General features: G+C 39.8%; 1 long non-coding RNA gene across 1 annotated transcript in view; it reads right to left on the bottom strand.

Annotated features, from left to right (window-relative positions):
* LOC117886641 overlaps positions 1 to 20,098 on the bottom strand; it is a 79,053-nt gene that overhangs the window by 15,177 nt on the left and 43,778 nt on the right. Inside the window, exon 5 of the long non-coding RNA XR_004648010.1 lies at positions 9,466 to 9,658. This is a non-coding gene — a long non-coding RNA (uncharacterized LOC117886641). The remainder of the gene's footprint in view (positions 1 to 9,465; positions 9,659 to 20,098) is intronic.

Below are 20,098 nucleotides of genomic sequence, written 5' to 3'. Positions count from 1 at the left end.
TCTTACAACACAGAGATAAAGGTTATCTGAGAGTAAAGTTCCAACATATAAATGTAATTTGTGGGTGCAATTTAGGAAAAATACAAACTGTTTCATGTCAAATGGAACTGAAGCCATTTCTGTCTCTCTGGCCAGTGAAAGAATCTAAACAAAAGGAAAATTTTCATTTTGAATCAACATTTTGATTAAAATCTCACTGCATTTTGGGTTTTCAAAAGATAAAGCCAAGTAGACTGGTACCAGCTAGATTGTTTAAGTTGAAATAACTATGATACAGGGTATTCAAAGCCCCTGGTAATGTCATGGTTTGATGTGACAATGAGGTGAAAGGTTCTAGAAATGGGAGGAAATGTTTATAGCTGAAATCATCCAAATGTGTTTTGATTGGTTCATGTTAATGAGATGAGGTAATGCCTCTATGCATTGTTTATCTGCAGATCAACATCTTGGGACGGATGGAAGGAGTTAGTTTTACCATCATGGCTGCCACTCCCAACATCTGCTGAGATCCCCAGGAGCCACCATGACCTCATTAGTCCATCATCCTGATCTTGAAAGGTCTCCTTTTCTGACTTGGCTAGTGACTAAGGCATAGCTCAGGGGGGGGTTAGAGCACTGGTCTGAGAATGCAAGGGTTGAAGGTTCAAATCCCATGTATATGAGGATCAGCGTCTCAGACTCTGAATCTTCTTACTAGTGGCTCATCTCTCCTCAGTATTAGCCTAGACCTAAGGCCCACCTCCATAAATCAGGCCATTGGCTTTAACTAAGTCCCAAACAGCACCTGCACTGTGAGACTTAGGTTCCTGCTATCATCCCCTCTCTTGTCTGTCCTTCCCCACCTTATTTCTTCTCTTTCCCCTTTTGCCTTCTGTTTAATAAGAGCCTAACTTAGCCGGCAAAGACTTGCAACACTGCTGTGAACGCATGACACGTGAAGCAGCTCAAAGTAATCCCTAAACCGCCCAATGTCGGTACACGTTTGCCAGGTCTCAGAGTGACTGATAGGACTGTGTGCTGTGCCCATGTGTCCAACAGTGAGGGTGCAAGTGAGAGTTAGCAGTAGAGACAGAAGCTTCATTTTCTCTCTTTCCTATTCTTTTCGGTCCCCTTTTGTGTGTTTTCTTATTTTCAGATAAACAGGATTAAACTATAACAGCAGCAGCTCCAGACCATCTCAACTAACTTCTTCTCTTTTCCCCACAAAGGACAATTAACACCATCTAAAAGACTGCCAAACAGGGGGCTTTCCCCATAAATGCCCTGTACAGCTAAAGGGAATCTGAAATGCTGTTAAAAATGAAAGCCTTACTTAATACTTTTCATTTAAATGCTTTAACTGCTTTCCCTTCATGTTCTGTATCTTTAATGAAAGGTTACATTTTGAGTGCTGGCTGTTGCTATGGAACTAAGCAGGCCAAGGTCTGTGTAGTCAAAACCATGAACCATGTTTAATTGTTTAGTGTTGTACAGTGACAAGGTCATGTTAACTCCTTTGACTCTCTGGGCCCATTTATTCCATTAAATTTAACTCCACAGGCCAATTGCTGCTATGGAAAGAGCTGATCAGCCTGCAATAAGACAACTTCATGCAGGGTCAAGGGGAAAAGGAGGAAGATATTTCCTGACCCCAAGAATCCTTCCAGTTGTGGGATATAGGTCCTTCATCTGAAATGACTCCTGTGATGCGGAGTGGAGAGAATGGGGGTGTTCCTCTGCCTTGTTCTTTGTGTGTAACTTACACCAGTGCAAAGTGAGTGCATGGGGGCTGTGAAATAGTTTCACTCTAATTTGGACTGGTGTAAACAATGACACAAAGTGCAGGGCACTGGAAAAATCAAGGGCTAGAATCTGCCCCAACAAGCCCTAGAAAGAGCAAAGGAAGGTTGGCTGACAAACTTCCCCCAAAGAGTGCAGCTCCCCAGAAAGGAAGGGGAACTACATCTCCAAAATGAAAGTGAGGGTCAAAGTGGAAGAGTCTCAGAAAGGTTTCATGCAGCACAAAGAGTCTGGTGAGTAGTCATGCTTTTGGGTATTAAAGCTGAAACGCTTGCTGCTCCTCTGTCATTTCTTTGGGCAAGTCATAAGCTGTCTCAATTTTGTTCTGTTAGATAGAGTTTAGAATTCTGAAAAGAGAAACAGAGCTAAAGCTTTGCACATCCTGATCTTAGAACTTATACTGTTACAATGTGTCTACTCACAGTTCTTGGAAATCATTGAACATAAGACAACTCACTAATAGGAGAGAGACAGCTCAGGGCATAGATTGATAAATTATAAAGGACATCATTATATTTCCACTTAGAAAATCCATTTAGCACAATGAACAAAAACTCCCACATCAGAGTAATAGTGCAAAGGTTCACTCTAACCTTGACACTGATTACTGTTCAGTTACACTTTGTAAACACATTGTTTAAACAAACAATATATCAATAATGCCTCGTGCCCATGATGATTTTTGCCCTCTGTGGTGAGGTTTACTTGGTCAGACAGTTTCACTAGGGCATAGGTGACAAGCAACCATGACAACCATTAGCTAGTCAAGTGTGCTGTATCTATGATTTGAAAACAGTTAGTTGAGTGCACCAAGGGCCACAGATAAAACCTGATTCAAAAAACTTCAACAAGGCTATAATATGGCAAGAATTTTTGTATTAGTATTTATAGGCTTATTTACTTTCTATTTACAGGCTTTGCTCCAACAATATCCAACTGAGATTAATGCTCTATTGAGTTTGTGAAACAGTCCCTGCTCTGAAGAGCTTATACACAAGACAGACAAAGGATGGGAGGAGAATCAGACACGACAAAATATGTCAATGTGAAATCAAAATATACAACCCACCTCTCCTGACTCAGTCCACTACATTATCCACTTGGCCATGCTGCCTCTCAGTGCAGAGATTGTTTGTATTGTCTCTATGATGCTCTGTGAGACTGGAAAGATACCCAGAGGAGCTCCAGTGAGGCTCCATATGTAATCAGACTGTTGAGCAGCATGGAAACAGCAGGTATCATTTTTGTGCACCATGGAGGGAGGCACTGGGAAATGATGGGAACAAGAAAGGTTAAATCAACCTTTCCTGACTACTGAGAGTCACATCGAAATACATAGCTGGGGGAGGCAAAGTTATCTGTTCATAATCCTCAGGCTAGCACAAAAATGTTGCATTTAATGTGTATGGCATGGAAACGGAACATCTTTAATAAAATATTAGCAACCTGTAGAGCTAGCATATTTACCTGTGGGGAAGTATTTGGATTAGATGGGGTAAATGATCTGCACTTGATGAGTCTGAATAAATTGTAATGAAATGGGGGGGACAGAGATTACTGTATGCCAGACATATAATATGTGCGATATACAATATGCACAATATGACTTTCTACTAATTATTGCATTAGCATTCCCAGGCAGCGGTTTGGCTATTATTTGTATTATTTATAAGTGCCTAAAGGCCCAAATGAGAACAGGCCTATTGTGTAAGGCATTATACAAACTCATAGTAGGAGACAGCCTTTGTCCAAAGGAAATTGTAATCTTAAGAGTTCTAGAAAGGAAGGATCATCCCCATTCTACAGAGAGGGAACTGAAGGGGTAAGTGGTTTGCTCATGGTCACACAGGATTCAGGAATTGTTTGTAGGCAATTTTAGAGTAGAACAACTGATTATAAATGCTTTGTCTCTGCCCGTGATGTTTCTGGGAAGTGTCTGTATGCACTGGAGGCACACAATTTCTGCAAGAGTCAGCTAGTTGGTAAATGAACAAATCAACTGAAGAAAGGATTGAATACTTTGAAGAAAGGAGTTTTCTAGACCTTGGTCTGAATGTTTTGGCACCTGGCTGCTTCATAAACTCACAGGGTGAGATCATGTGTGTTTCTGTCATTCACAGACTTGCTACACCCAAAAACGTTATCTCAGTGAAGGATTTTGCCACACATGAAGATGCAGATTGGCTTTAAAAGAAATCTAACTCTAACACAACAACGTTGCACATTTTATTTTACAATGTCAAAGTGCTTTGCAAACGTAAATGAATCCAACCTCACAATACAGCCAGTAAGGCAAATACAGTGAGATTACTTCAACATTAAATTATAGAAAAGTATACAACCACCATCATTCAGCAAGTCAGTGACCTAACCAGGAACAGAACTCGGGTGTTCTAAACCACTCTCCTCTACACCATGCATGGTGTTACCCTGCATTTCTAGTGACCTCCACACACAGCTATATTGCTACAGTATCTACAAAATGGGCCTGACCAAAAGCTCATGGACTTCAATGAGATTTTTTTCCACTGAGTTCAATGGCCATTGGATCAAGCCAAAACTGGAACCGCCTATTTCCACCAGCTAGTAGTGAAGAGAATTTTAGGATATAGGTGCAGAAGGGGACATCTGCCTTTAGCCAACCCTCTGGAAGAGTAATGAGGGTATGAAAGACCACATTCATATTCCTGTAGAGTAGTTCATATAAAACACTTAACGATTGAAATGATCAGAAATAATAGCACTTGATTTGATATAGAGAAGTAAGAGGAAATGAGCTTTATGTGGTGACACTTTTCTTGAAGTTGTTAATAGCCTCAGAATTTAACATTTGTATTATTCTACATACTATAGGTTTTTCTTTTACTTTCCAAGAAGGTGAAATGAATACTTCAGAATGTTTAGTTCTCTGATCACTGAGGAGGTGGAAAAAAAAATCTCATTGTATTTCTCTTCAATTGCTTTTCAGCTCTGAGTCTATTCTGTAATTGTTTAAAAAAAATCTCACTGTATTTGAAAGATCTACTTTAACAGAGCTAGCTATCGCTAATAAAGTCCATGTAATCATAACCATTACAGTAACTGTTTGGATGCTCTACTGCACCATTTGAAAGTCCATTTAGTCTTTCTTCGAAGTAATATTCACTTCTGAGTTAATTTTGAACTAATAAAGTATTTCCAGAATAACTTTTTTGTTTGAAGAATGACATTGTAATCTCCAATTTCTTTCATCTTCTCCTTGAGATGTTCTGATTTGCATAATGTTTTAACTCTTTTGTTTTATATATATATGATTTCTTTCAGAAGGTAGCCTTACATCTTAGCTCTCTGAATACGTTGCAACATTGGAGTCAAGATTAAAAAAAGGGACACAGACTATGAAGATTATAAGGAACAGACTGACATTAACCACTTCAATATTTCTCCTAGAAATGAAGCAGAATTTTATATACTGTAAAATTCATTCCCATTGGCAAAACATTGAACTCAGGGATCCAAAGCTACAAAACATCTCAGAATACTGTTTTTTTTTTTACAGACACAGACACACACAACCTTATAAGAAAATGTTTCCCACAGTTTCCTTTGAAATACTTCTTTTTTGATTTTACCAGACTTTACCACAATTTTTTCTAATTGTGATGTTTAACACTTTTATGGCAGTAGAGCCAGGGCTCCTTTCATTTAGGATAATTTTCATGTAGCATTAACATTTCCCTATAAAGAATTTCAGGCGTTCAGGGGACATTCAAAAGACCACAAACTGTCTCTCGGACAGTCGGACTGCAGAGCACTCATCCTTCATGCCCCTAGCAGTCTGGTTGCAGTTCCCCAGCTTCCTGTCTGGAAGGCTCATCAATTTTGCTTTCTCCCTGCAGGCTGAAAGTGAAATGGACAAGTCATCCACATAGGCAGCCATCATTTCAGTCTTTGCTGACAGGAAAAAAAATATCAAATTTTTCTGGTAAAACTGAAATTTTCCTGCAGAAAATTCTGATTTTGGGCCTTTTGTGCCAGAAGATTATTCCAATAGAAAATTTCCTACCAATGCTACTGTTGATCTTCAGGCTATGTCTATACAGAAATTAAAAAAAAAAAATAGTGCCTGGCCTAGGTCAGCTGACTTGGACTCTAGGGCTGAAAAAAAATCTCTGTGTAGATACTCAGGCTGGGGTTGGAGCCTGCACTTTGGGACCCTGAAAGGGTGGAGGGTCCCAGATCTTGGGCTGGAGCCCAAACCCGAACGGCTAGACAGCAATTTTTAGCCCAACAGCCAAAGGTCTGTGAATCCAAGTCAACTGACCTCGACCAGCCGTGGCCGTGTTACAGGTCTTTTATCTCAGTAGGTGTTCCCTCAGAAGTTGGGGCTTTGTCCTGCACCATAGGGAGTTTGGCCATTGACTAGAGCTGGTCGGGATTTTTCTGATGAAATGTTATTTCAACAGAAAAAGCTGATTCATCAAAAGTGAAACTGTCCAAAGGGAAGGGTCAGTTTTGATAAATATGCCAATTCCAAAAACTTTTGAAAAAAAGTTTTAAAATGATCAAAATATCCCATTTGCTGCTGAGTTCTACAACTGACTTCAGTGGGAGCAGGGGAAAGCCCATAGTTAAAGATGCATTTCTGGTCAAACGTTTGCTTCCGTATTCACTTTTTTTTTTTTGGCGCGCGGGAGGAGGGGAGACTCTCAATTGTTGATTGAGGCAATGCAGGACCAGTGTCTTTAAGATATCTACCCACTAAATGTGTCCTGCTCTAGATGTATGGAGTGGATGCACAATATGTTAAATGACTATACTCATGATTGTGCTTCTGGATTAATTCCCTACTCTCATGGATATTATCTAGGTATTTTTATGGTCCCCAACATCATAGTATCTGAGAACCATGGGATAATAGAAAATTATGCTCATAACTGCTCCCCAGTCACCTGAGGAGCAGCCCTAAAGTTGGATTTAAGAAATCCGGGTGTAGTTTCTTTATAAAATATGAACATACGCACTGTGGTGTGTCCATCGCACATAAGGCAGAGCAGATTGTTAAAACAATTAACCTGATAGGTTGTATCTGGGGAACAGTCTCAGAGTGAAAGACTAATTGATGAGGAAGGTGGGCAGGGTCGGGCTGACCTTGTATAAAGCCAGCAAGCTGAGAACAGAGGAGGGCTGCAGTGTGGATGCTAGCAGTCACTCTCTGGTCTTAGAGAGGGAAAAGGAGGAAACCCAGGGAGAGAGAGAAGCCCTGGGTCCTGGTGGAAAGTTTTACCTAGAAGGATGGAGAAGGAAGCCTCTGGGAGGTGGAGTAGGAAGCAGCCCAGGGAAAGAGCAGCAAGGTTAGAGATAATGCTGAGCTTGGCTCCTATTGTAGGGTCTTTGGGCTGGAACCCAGAGTAGCAGGCGAGCCTGGGTTCCCCTACCATCTACTGGGAAGTGACACAGGATTGTGGGAGATGTCAACCAGACAGCTGGTCCAGAGGGACTTTGGTACACCAGAAGTGGGGATTATATAGTAACCTAGCTGGAGAGCTCAGTCATGCTCAGTATTAGCAGGAGTGTTGTAAGCAAGACTCAAGAAAAAACTCTTCCAATCTACTCAGCATGGATAAGGCCTCAGTTGGAGTATAGTTTTCAGTTCTGGGCTCCGTACTTCGGAAGAGATGTGGAAAAATTGGAGAAAGTCCAGTGGAGAGCAGCAAAAAATGATTAAAGGTCTAGAAATCATGACCTACAAGAAAAGATCTTCAAGTACATAAAAGGCTGTTATAAAGAGGAAGGTGATAAATTGTTCTCCGTAACCACCGAGGACAGGGCAAGAAGTAAAGGGCTTAAACTGTAACAAGGGAGATTTAGGTTAGACATTAGGAAACACTTCCTAACTGTCAGGGTAGTTAATTTGGGATTTAAAAAAACAAACAAACAAACAAACTTCTTCAGATGCATTTTTACCCACAAAAGCTTATGCCCAAATAGAACTGTTAGTCTTTAAGGTGTCACCGGACTCCTCATTGTTTTTGTGGATACAGACTAACATGGCTATCCCTCTGATACTAGAGAGGTTGGATGTTTTTAAGAACAGGTTAGACAAACACCTGTCAGGAATGTCTGGATAATACTTAGTCATGTGCCCCATTACAGGGACTGAACTAGATGACCAATCAAGGCCCCTTCCAGTCATTTGTATGATTTCTGTGAAGAAAGAAGCTTTGAGGTGAATGAACAACAGAAGTGGGTGTCAGATTGAAAGAGAGCAGATTTCCCAGATGTAGCTACAAGGAAGCCACCCAGCAGTGGATGAACCCTGTGACAATTATCAGGGGGTAGTCGTGTTAGTCTGTATCTACAAAAACAACAAGGAGTCTGGTGGCACCTTAAAGACTAACAGATCTGTTTGGGCATAGTCTTTAAGGTGCCACCAGACTCCCTGTGACAATGCTATTGCTCAATATAAACTAATGTTAATCCAAGCTATTTCCCCACTAACTTGGTTATATTATTCTGCTCCTCTCATGTTATTCAAGTGTTGGGTTCTATTGTCAGTCTTGGTCTCAAAATCCCACACTCAGCCAATGGACACAGAGCAGTTGTGTCTTGGAGGAGAGGAAATTATTGAGAGCAACCCTAGTAGCCAGTTAAAGAGTATTGCCAAGGGAGCTTTGTCATCCAACTTTGCTCTTTCAGAAGGATGGTGGCCAAGACATGGAACTTTGAAATTATGATATGGGTGAAATGATAGTGAGGATGCTTAAGGGTTTGGCATAAATATGGAGGACCAAAAGAGGGAATATGTGATTACTTGGTTTGATATTGCCAAAAGGGTAATCAGAGACCATAGCTGCCCAATAAAGCATATTGTAAGTTCCTTTAAATACTGGAGTTTCATTTTTGTCAGCATTTTCCAACATGTGGAAAAATTGGAAAGAGTCCAGCGGAGGGAAACAAAAATGATTAGGGGTCTGGAGCACATGACTTATGAGGAGAGGCTGAGAGAACTGGGATTGTTTAGTCTCCAGAAGAGAAGAATGAGGGGGGATTTGATAGCAGCCTTCAACTACCTGAAGGGGGGTTCCAAAGAGGATGGAGCTCGGCTGTTCTCAGTGGTGGCAGATGACAGAACAAGGAGCAATGGTCTCAGGTTGCAGTGGGGGAGGTCCAGGTTGGATATCAGGAAAAACTATTTCACTAGGAGGGTGGTGAAACACTGGAATGCGTTACCTAGGGAGGTGGTGGAGTCTCCTTCCTTGGAGGTTTTTAAGGCCCGGCTTGACAAAGCCCTGGCTGGGATGATTTAGCTGGGAATTGGTCCTGCTTTGAGCAGGGGGTTGGACTAGATGACCTCTTGAGGTCCCTTCCAACTCTGATATTCTATGATTCTATGATTCTATAGTGATTATTGGACCACAGAAGGGTATGGAGTGTCTGCCATATAAGGAAAGGCTAAAAAGATTAGGGCTGTTCAGCTTAGTAAAAAGAGATGAGTAAGGGGAGGTGGAGGGGAGCTATATTAGAGCTCTATAAAATCACAGTGTGGAAAAAGTGCATAGACAAAGTGTTATTTAACCTTTCACACAATACAAAAACCAGGGAACACCCACTGTAATTAATAGGCAGAAAGTTTAATACAAACAAGAGAAAATATTTTTTCACAAACCACCACACAACTAACTTGTGAAACTCATATGTTCTTACCAGTGCCTCTATTGTGGGGGTGCCCAGCTTGTGGTGCTTTAAAGCAACCTAGTTGTCACCGGATGGGTGTTTGGCATGTTCTGAAAATTAGTTACATCTCAGAGGTCTGAAGATGAATGCTCAGAAGACTGAAGCACCTAAAATCACTCATCACTTTGGAAAATCTTGGTGTTGGTATTTTTCATCTCTGATCCTGTTAATTTATGCAAGAAATATTTTATGACATGTCAGTTTCTCTTGCGATAAACATTTTCAAATGCTGCCAGAGCTCCATGTGCTTTCTTGACTTTAAATACGGTTTAAGGTGAAACGTTTAAATAAATATTTCAACAAATGTGACACGGTAGCAATCAATAATTTCTATAATATTTCTTGAGGTCAAACAGTTCCTTAAACTATCCCACAAGTAATTCAGCCTTCCCAGTTTAAACACTTGGGTAATGTCTCATTTCTAAGCATTTAGAGTTTGCCAAAGCTCATTTATTTTTAATGAGATGGTAGATATTTTACAGTGTGTATCTTTGTTTTTTCTTCGTTCTGTGATATAAAGGCTAATGACAGATTTGTGTTCCTTCTGCTCAATGAGGAGAACACAAGCTTTACTTAGCAACATATTTGGAAGAATAAGACAATTTAGCATTACCCAATACCCCATGGAAGTCAGACTTCCAAAAGGCTTACTGTTCTTGTTTGTTTTTAATCCCATCACTGAAATTGGAAGGTACATATCTAAGAAGCAGTTTCAAATGGAATATTTGATCAAATCCATGGAGCCCCTGCAGACACAAAATAGGTAGAAGACACCCATTTATATTACTCCATACAACAATAGTAAGTTGCATCACATACTGGGTACAAAAAACATTGAAGATGCTGGCTCATCAATTTTAATACCTAAGCCAGAAGCATACACAGATCTCCAATCACATAAAAGAGAATGTCAAATATTTATAGCTTCCCTTCACCACTATAAGAAAATTCCAGGCTGACACACTGGGCCTGATTTAAGGGGGACAAATAATTCCGTAGTTGTGCAATTGTACTTTATTTACACATGCAGTTACCACCGCTGAACTGCACATAGGTAACTGTGACCACAAGTTACACTAATAGGTCATAAAAACAACAATCTATAATAATAGGTCATGTAGTTATACATTTAACCAATTTCCATGTGTAAAAGAGGCAATTGTCCATAATAATTAAGCATGCAAGTGTTCTCAAATTTTGCCTGTGCAGTTATGTACCTAATACTTTAGCAAACAAAGCCCATTTTGTTAAATGTCAATCGTCGTTTCATAGAATAATAGAAGGTAGAAAACTGAAAAGGGCTGTTATAACATCCAAGTCAGCTCCCTGCTAATGCAGAATTGTTCACTCACTCCAGTTACCGATATATATATTTTTTTCTGTCCATCTTAGCTTTAAAAGTTTTTAAGCAATGGGATTACCTCCAAATTCTCTTGGGAATGTATTCCAGAGCCTAATGCATTTTAGTGCTGAGGAGCTTTTCCTGATATTCAGCTTGATGTTCTACACCAGTTGACTTTGTGAACATTGCCTTATTTTTTTAAATAAGCTTCTCTGCTTCATTGGAAAAGTTTGTAGAAGTTCTTATTTTAGGGACAGATGAAAGCTTTGTTGTCTATAACCAATAATGAATCACTAGAATGACCCAGATTTGTCAGAAAATCAACCACTGAAGTGTTATTACTAAGTCAATATTTCCTTTTTCATCAAGTCCAAGGAAATTATACCCATAATAGAGGCATTTGCCACAGTAACATTTTCATCATAACTAACACAGGCTAATATTCTGTGTAAAATTACTACCATGAATTAACTTTATGTCTGTAGAAAATGAGATTGTATGTAATTACTGATTTCCATTCATAATAAACTAAGCGAATTATCTCCACTAACATAAATGCACCATAAATTTGTTTTGAGGCATAATGAAGAAATAAATTTGTTAAAGAAATATGGACTGAATCTGCCAAATTATTGTAAATGATAGCTTCTTTAAAATTAAGGCATGTAATTGCAATTAGAAAATGTTATCCTCTTAATGGTTGTATTATTATTTAGGTAGACCAATAATCTTCTTTGCTGATGCTTCATTTCTAAACAATTGCCAGATTTTGTGCATTTTAAATATCAAAATACCATGCAATCTAAAAATGGAATGATTTATCATTGGTAGGATTCGGTTGGTCCTAATGAATTTGAGGATTTTTAAAATTGAGATAAAAAAGGTTTAGCAGAAAGTCTCACATTTTTGTGCTCGTATTATTAGGCTAAGTGTACTCATTCAATAGACAAGATTATTTTAACATCTGGTTCCCTGCATTTCATGTTAATCAGTGAAAATCACCTTATTGAATGACCTTTAAAATCAAATAAAACAATCAGAATTTTATGACATTTTATCAATTACACATTACATTTTGTAATGGAATTGCAAAATTAACTTCTTTAAAATGCCATAGATGTTAAAATCTGATCACATTGTTGTTTGACAGTTGGAGGGAAGTTACAGTATTGTGTCTATTGATCCCCATTTATTGTCAATGACCATAAGAGTTGTTAGTGTTAAAATATGACTTGATACCATCTAATGGCTTGATCCTTTGAACACTTACACATGTGAGAAAATTTATTCACATTCTAGCCCTGCTCAGTTCACTGTTCATACTATAGTGCACGAGTGAAATTATTCACATGCTTTTAAATGTCCTGAGACATTTCATAATATTCTGTTTGTATGCATTCTAAAATAAACCAGATCTTTCTGAAACAACATCTTAGTCCTCATTTGAAGTACTGTTCAGTCAAATTGATAGATATTTCTTAGGGCAAAGATGTCAGGAGACATCCACTCCTGCCAAAATACTTAGTACCTTTCCAGAATAGATAAGCCCCCTTTTTATGTAGCGAGCTACTAGAAATATAGTTGTATTTGTGTCAGTGGGTGCTAATGCTCTATGCTGTTCACTGCATGCTATTATACATTATACAGCTATTCAAAGCAGGCATCATGTTCCAAATCTTCTCCCAGCACACAGTCCCAATGAGCATCACCTACAGTGTATTGGGGACAGCTGGTGGAATCCTCCCTCCCCCCCTCCCCCCCCCCCACACACACCAGCAGCAGAACTGTACCATTATTAGAGGCTTAAGGCTGCTCTAGTCCCTGCAGCTCAGTTGTCCCCTTCCCATGCAGTGACTGGACCACTCCTCTAAGCCCTGCTCCTCCCCCATTCCTCTTTGGGGGATAGATCTCCCTGTGGCTTATGGTGCATAGAAACCCTACTGGATCTGAGCTGTGAGCAGTGGATCTGTTGAGCTGCTGATCCTTTTGTGTAGCAGAATCTCATTGGTACCACTGCACCTGAGAGATACCATGGCCACTCTTTAGGCCCACAGGAGTTGGCCCAGTGTGCAGAGATGCTCATAGTAAAATAAGCAGATCGGGTTTTTAGGTTTCTTTTCAAAAGAAGTGGGAAGAAAAAAAAAAGATAGCAATATTTTTGATGTTTTTATCTAATGAGTTGTCACCATACACCTGAAGCAGGTTTTGTCAAAGTGACTGCTTAGTGCTAAGTGGAGACATAAGGTGTGCTTTATAATGGAATATGGGAGTTCAATTATTCACTGCATGTGTTCATACAGCACCTAACACAGCGGAGCAATACGATCCAAGGCAAAGTGCACCCATTACTGATACAGAAGAGAGTGGAACTCTCATCTGTAACTAAACAAATGTGTGACCAAGGCAAAATGTGGGGGGTGGAAAGAGGGGTTTGCCTCTGCCACCATTTTCTCTTGTGAAAATAGCTTGGGGGGACGGGGACAACATTTAAGGGAAAACCAGCCATTTTTTTTGGCTCGTTTTCACTGTTGATGCACTGTTTTTTTCTGTAGATCTAGATACAAAAAGTTAGTCTTGCATTTAGTAGCATTTAAACTCTCAGTAGTGAGAACAGAGAAGAAAAAACAACTCTGGCAGAAAACTCTGACCCTAAAGTAGCTTAATCCGTATTAAGAATAAAAGAAAGTGGCAGCAATTATTAGGGAGTTGTTGCTAGTACAAATGGCAGCAACTCTCACATGACCAGCAGCAGGAAGAATTAAAGTACTTTGGGTCAGAAACCTTCATTTGAATATATGGGCTGTGAGGAGGTGGGAAAATTTAATTTCAATGTGCTTCATTTTTCCAACATTTTTAACTGAATTTTTGATAAAGTTATCAAAATTGTCTTTTACCAAAAACCTGGTTTTCATTAAAAGTTGATAGCCATTTTGGCAATAGTTTCTGTAAGATTTTTGATGAATCAATGCAATTAAAAATTGATGAAAACAGTTTGAAAACAGAAAGATGGATTTGCTTTAAACCCTGCAAGATATAAACTACCTTGAAATAGTGGTGGTATTAGGCACTGGCAACCCATGCAATCACAGGGGGCCCAAAGGAAGCAGATCCAGTCCACTGGGCATCAGCTGTTCCATTCTGCTGGGTGCCACCCGGGGCTCAAAATGGTACAGTGTGACCTTGTACTCACCTTGCCTCATGAAGGACACCATTTTGATCTACAAAATGCCATCCTCTACACAACGTGACCTTGTATGCACTGTACACATGAGGTCATTGCTAGGGGCCCTGGAATTGAACTTTGCAGGGGTCCTCCCGAAGGACAAATGCCACCACTGCTCTGACATTTCAATCTCTTTTGTGAATTTTAAAAGTGTTTGGACCAAGTTTAGCAATGATCCTTATGTGACTCCACTGAGACATTTTATGACCTTTGGATCCAGTTGCCTGCCCCCATTTGTCCCCTCCCTCACACGAGTATCCATGCTAGGCTCACATCATTCACTGAGCTCTTCTGCATAGTGTTCAGGATTGATAGAAGTCCCCCTGTATGACTGTTCCAGCCATTTCCCATCTTCGTGCATGAGTGATGCAGTGGTTCTGCCATACACATGGTCCCTCTGACAATAGGTGAGCTTTACCAGGTGATCACACTTGTATCTTAATCCAAAGCTTAGGCTGCAATGTCCCTAGGTATGGCGTTGTGGTCAGACTAGGGGTCTCCTCCTGTGACTTCAGCACTTTAGCCAACCCTCAAAGTAGCATTAGCTAAGTGAGTGCTCCTGGCAAGTGCTACAGACAGCGCTGGTAGTAAAACAGATGAGATTGAGATTCTTGCATAGTAAATTAGTTCATAATGAGAAAATGACTCTCAGCCATCCAGATAATCAAGAGGAATGTTGTACTGTGCCTGCTGCCCTTAGGCATCAGAAGAAAGCCATTGGCACTATGGGGTTTGAATCTTAATATAAACATTGTTAAATCAGTTTCGTTTTGGATTTTGAAAGCTAACACTGGGAGTAACAACAGGTAACTGGAAATTATCAATAATTAATATTACAAATTAATATCAAATATTAATTACAAATAATAATTGGGGGAAGAAAATTGGGATGCTATATCAGTGCGTAGATACACATGCAATAAAAGAGTTATCTTAAGAACTCATTAAAAACAGAGACCACACATACAAGGGAAAAGGTAGTGTCACCTAGGCATATGCTCCCCTATTGTTCTTATCCCATGGTAACCGTGGCTTTGCACTGCGGGGAGCAGTAAGAGATCTAGTGAAGGACCCAGTTTGGTTTCTCCCCTCAAATCTAGGTAATTCAGCCTCAGGGGCCCCCCTGCAGTTCACAACAGATTGGTGGGCGGGGGGAGGTGGTGTGGTTCCTTCCATCAGAAGAATGAGAAGGAAACTGTAAATTGAAACATTTGTCTATGCTTTTTGCAACAGTCACCATCAGGACCAGGATCCAATCCATCTACTCATTGTAAATCCATATTACATTCACTGAAGTTAATTTGGGTTCCATCACACCAAGACGATTGCTCAATTATTTTTTTCAAGAGCAAGTGGCTTAAAGAGTGATTTCATACCAGAAGCACCAAGCTCACCTCCATAAAAGGGGTGTGGGTGTGGGGGGGGACGGGGGTTGTTTGTTTATTTTTTAGTAAGAGGGCAGTTGATACATGCTTTCTTATTGCCTTGTTGGACACCCAAGTGTAAGACATTTGTTGCCAACTTAAGTAGATGTAGCCTCATTCTACTTACAAAAATAAATGTGTTTCACTTTCAACTTTATTTCTACAAGAGTAACTGAGGCAAAGTCAGCATCTCAGCAAAGTGTCAGAAAAAAAAAGTGCAGCAAAGGAGGGAACAAAAAAGTGAGAAATTGTGTTATTTTAACTACCTTTTGTGAAATATGAAGGAAATCACAAATCAATCGTCAAACAAAACAAACAAACAAAATCGAGATTATGCCTTTATCTAATGTTTTGTCCTCTCAGAAAAGAGGTATACACTAAAGAGAGAGAGTCTTAGACTAATTTATTACAAAACATTTTACCATGTTTGCATACAAACATTCTGCAGGTTTTCATCCCTTAAAAAAAGAAAAATACACACACACACACACAAAAAAAAGTAGAATATATATCTATCTCCAATGACTCTAGTAATTCAATGGAGTTTCCAGTATTTTGGAGTGAGATGTGCTTAATAGAGCTTGTGGAAAAGAAGTTGTGTTGAAATTGGCTTTCACTGTGGCTCCTATCTTGCAGCCCATACGCAGATTAAAAGAGATCAATAGAGGAATGAGAATTGATCCTAGGTGCACAGGATCAAATGCTTCACATATAGTGGATCTGATAGGGAAACTGATTTAAAGGTAGATGGTGTGTGACAAATTGCCAGAAATTTGCAGCATTCATGAAAAAATTCAAGATTTCAAACCTCCCCCCCACCCCAATTATTATTATTTATTAATTATTTGTATTGGGGTAAAGCCAGGAGCCTGCATCCTGGTCGAGGACCCAACAGGGCTAGCCATTGTAGAATCACACAACACAAAGACAGTAAATGTATTTCTTCTCCCCTATTTAAGGAGAGTCAATTAAAACCATCACCACCAAAATAACCCAAATAATCAATTTTATATCTAGAATCACAGGCTTAGGGTGAACTGCCAGGGTCATCTAGTCTAACCTCCTGGCAAGATGCAGGATTTGCTGGGTCTATACCATCCAAGACAAATGATTATCCAGCCTCTTTTTGAAAAACCTCCACTGAAGACGCTTCCATGACTGGCTTGGGCAATCTGTTCCATTGTCCTACTATTCTCACAGTTAGAAAGCTTTTCCTAAGATTTAATCTAAATGGAAGCCTGTGCCGTTTACTTGGGATAGGACAAACAAACCTTATTATTTCTCTGAACTGTCCTGGAGAGGGCTCAACATATCAGAACACAGTTTTGGGGACACTTGGGACTGGGAGTGTGTTGGGGTCACTTCACTGGTTTTAACCAATGCTGGTGGAATCCAGAGTGGGGTTGTAGACAGGCTGCTGGGGTCAGAGCTGCTGAACCAGGGCTGTCTAGCACAAAGATGCATCAGGGTGTGACCTGCATGCTTGTAGGCTGGTTGTGAGCATCACAGGCTGGGAGCTACATAGAAAGGCATTCAGAGTTACAGGGCAACTGGTGACAACCATTCACTGGTCTGGATTGCCCCCTGAATCCTATGACACCTAATTCATGGGGTTATTGCAGGGAATAATTAGTTAGCATGTGTTAGATACTTGAAACTAAGTGCTAGGTACGATTGTTATTTATTTTGGGGGAAATGGACTGCTGCTCTGAATAAAGCAACTCTACTCAAGTGATTACTGTGCTGTTTGTCATGTCTATAATTTCAGTCTATCACAAATCAGAATAAGAAAAGAGGAAATGAAATGGAAAATAAATATACCTTTTTAGCTTTTGGGAAAGCATTTAAAGTATTCTATAGAGCTATCACTATCATATTTAATAACATGTAACTAAGTCAAGAGCTAAGAGATAATATAGATATAATGTACAGAGCCTGCTAGTACTTATATGCACAAAAGGTGTGTTTGAGTTTAACAACAATTAATGCAAGTGAGAGCTGAGAATACTATCATCAGATAGACCTAGCACTAAGGCACACTGCTCTTTCTGGAGAACATATAACAAAGATGAGACTTCTGGAGCTGCTAATTTAAAAAGTTAGAAGATATAACAAGTGCCAGAAAAAGCCAACAAATCATCAGCATCTGCCAGCTCTGAGTACTTAAATACCTTCCTCTATTTATTGCATGGCAATCACTTCTCATTTAGAAAGATACTCACAGAAACAGCTTGTGCTTAAGAAATCATTGTCTGCATTGGAAAGAAGATTTCCAGTTCAACAGGAGTAACAGCAGCTGGGCATTATACTGCAAATTATTACAAACAAGTAGTTCTTACTCATATGGGCAGTTCCTTGAGGTTAGTGGAGCAAATTCTTTGCTGGTGTAAATGACTTGCTTCAAAGGAGCTATATCCATTTACAGAATTTGGCCCTACATGAATTACACATACAAGAGTTATCTAATGGAAGAACTGGAGCCATATATACATAAACTGCACAGGTGGGTGCAATATACATTTATGGACAGTTATGTTCACATAATTCCATTAAAAAAAAGTTATATTAAGAGAAAATGAAGGTTGCACAATGAAGCACTCAGAATGTAGCCAATGCCAGAGGTGAGGATGCTCAACAACTTAAAATCTTCATCCTCATGGACAAAGGCCCGAGTTAAACTACATGATCACTTCTTAGTATTTCATCAGGAACTGAGCTTCATTCAGGTCCTGATCAAATAAGGTGGTGAGCACCTCCTGGGAAATGTTCAGAACCTTCAAGTCCCACTGAAGGGAATGGGCACACTACAGTGAATGATGCATAGGGTGTATTGAAGCAAAGGATTTTGTGGATATGCACCTCATTTTGGGTCAAATTATGGCCCCAAACTTGCAAACAGTGAAATATTGGCATAACTTGACTCACATCAGTAGTCACGTGGATTTTAATGGGGCTATTGTAGGCAAGTAAAGTTACACATGTGTATCAGTGATTGGAGTCTGTATTTGCTACTACAATAGTGTAAATCCAGAGTAAATCCAATGGACTTAAACAGGTGTAGCTGAAAGAAGAACTAGGCACAGGACAGATGATGTACAGTCAATGAGACAGGAACCTAAACATAGACCCAAAGGTCATCTGTGCTCTTCCCATGATCAGGTTGAATAGCATGTAGTGAACAAAGCTGGGATCTGCTCATTGAACAGGGAAAATAAAAGTAATACATACTTTAAAAAAAATAATCAAATTCTTAGCATAATAGAACTACATTGTCTGACACCAGCTGAAAGTCTGCCCAAGGAAGTGTTGTTACTGTCTCAAACTTATACAGTCCTGAAGTATTAAAATGCCACCTGTTGTGCAGGAAAAGAAGTGTCTTGGGGAAAAAAAACAACAACCCAAAACCAGGAATTCAATGTTATTCAATGGTATTCATGTTACAAGGCAGAAAACCCTCTCCAGCACAGGCAAAATGTCAAGTCTCCACAACTGTAACTGTGATTAAAAAAAAAAATTCTTTCAAAAGCAGAAAACATAAAATAATAAAAAAAGTCATTACAGCATATAACGTGGGCAAGACAGTGTGTGATTTCTCTTCTTTATGCCGATAGAGAGTTCCCTCCACCACTCACATAGACTTTACAGCCACCAAACAAAATAAGCCTTAAAAATAAGACAGTTGACAAAAAAAAAAAAAAAAAAAAAAAGTTCCCTTTGTGGTAAATGCCAAGACAGAACACATTGCACATTAATTGCATGTCTCTCAGTCCAGACCATCTGTCTCTGCAATGTAATGAACGCTGGTATTGGTATTTGCTCAATAACTAACAGTGGGTCTGAACTGAACCTTCCTCACTGTCTTGTTATACTCTCACTGAATTTTGTGGACTGCTTCTAAATTGGATGCAATGCCTTAGCCGGGTGTAATGAAGCTGAAGCTGAGAACTATACAGCAGGACTAATGAGAGAGAGCCAGAACACCTACACACGTGAAATCTCACTGTATTATAACTGCTATGCTTTACCAGGGTGGAAGTTTATTACATGTACTGGTGGTGGCCGCTTCTGTATATTATAGAGCCACTGTAGGGGATTAAGACTCACTACAGTAGTAAAAGAAATAGGAAATACAGGTCTACTAGTGTATCTGGGTCATATAACAACACATATTTCACTAATGTATGGAGAGAAGCTGTGAATGCTTAAGTAATCTTAACTGAAATCTAAGAATAATGAAATAGCAGAACAGCCTGGTAGCAGCAGCTATCAAAAGAGTCACAAGTCAGGTGACCTGCACAGTGGTCAGAGACCTGTAAGGGAAGGAGTTTTGATTTAGCATTTAATGTAGATGGGCAAATGCGAATATCAAAGGCTGGATTGCAGCATTTAGGCACAGCCCTCAGTAGAGGAACCATGCTATCTACAAAGAATAGGGGAAGGGACTGTTCCCCTCACAGGTCCCAGGTGCTTAAAGGGATGATGCAACCCCCTAGGAGAATGCAGCTTGCTGCCCCTTTTGTGCCCATTGAACCATGTGGGAGTGGAGTGGAGGGAAGCAGAGCAGTGGCCCTGCCTCCTTCTTACCCATTTGGAAAAGGTGTGCAGCCAGCATTC

Source organism: Trachemys scripta, chromosome 13 (genome assembly GCF_013100865.1).
Source record: "Trachemys scripta elegans isolate TJP31775 chromosome 13, CAS_Tse_1.0, whole genome shotgun sequence".
NCBI classification, from domain to species: Eukaryota; Metazoa; Chordata; order Testudines; family Emydidae; genus Trachemys; species Trachemys scripta.
This window is presented reverse-complemented; position numbering and strand designations above follow the sequence as displayed.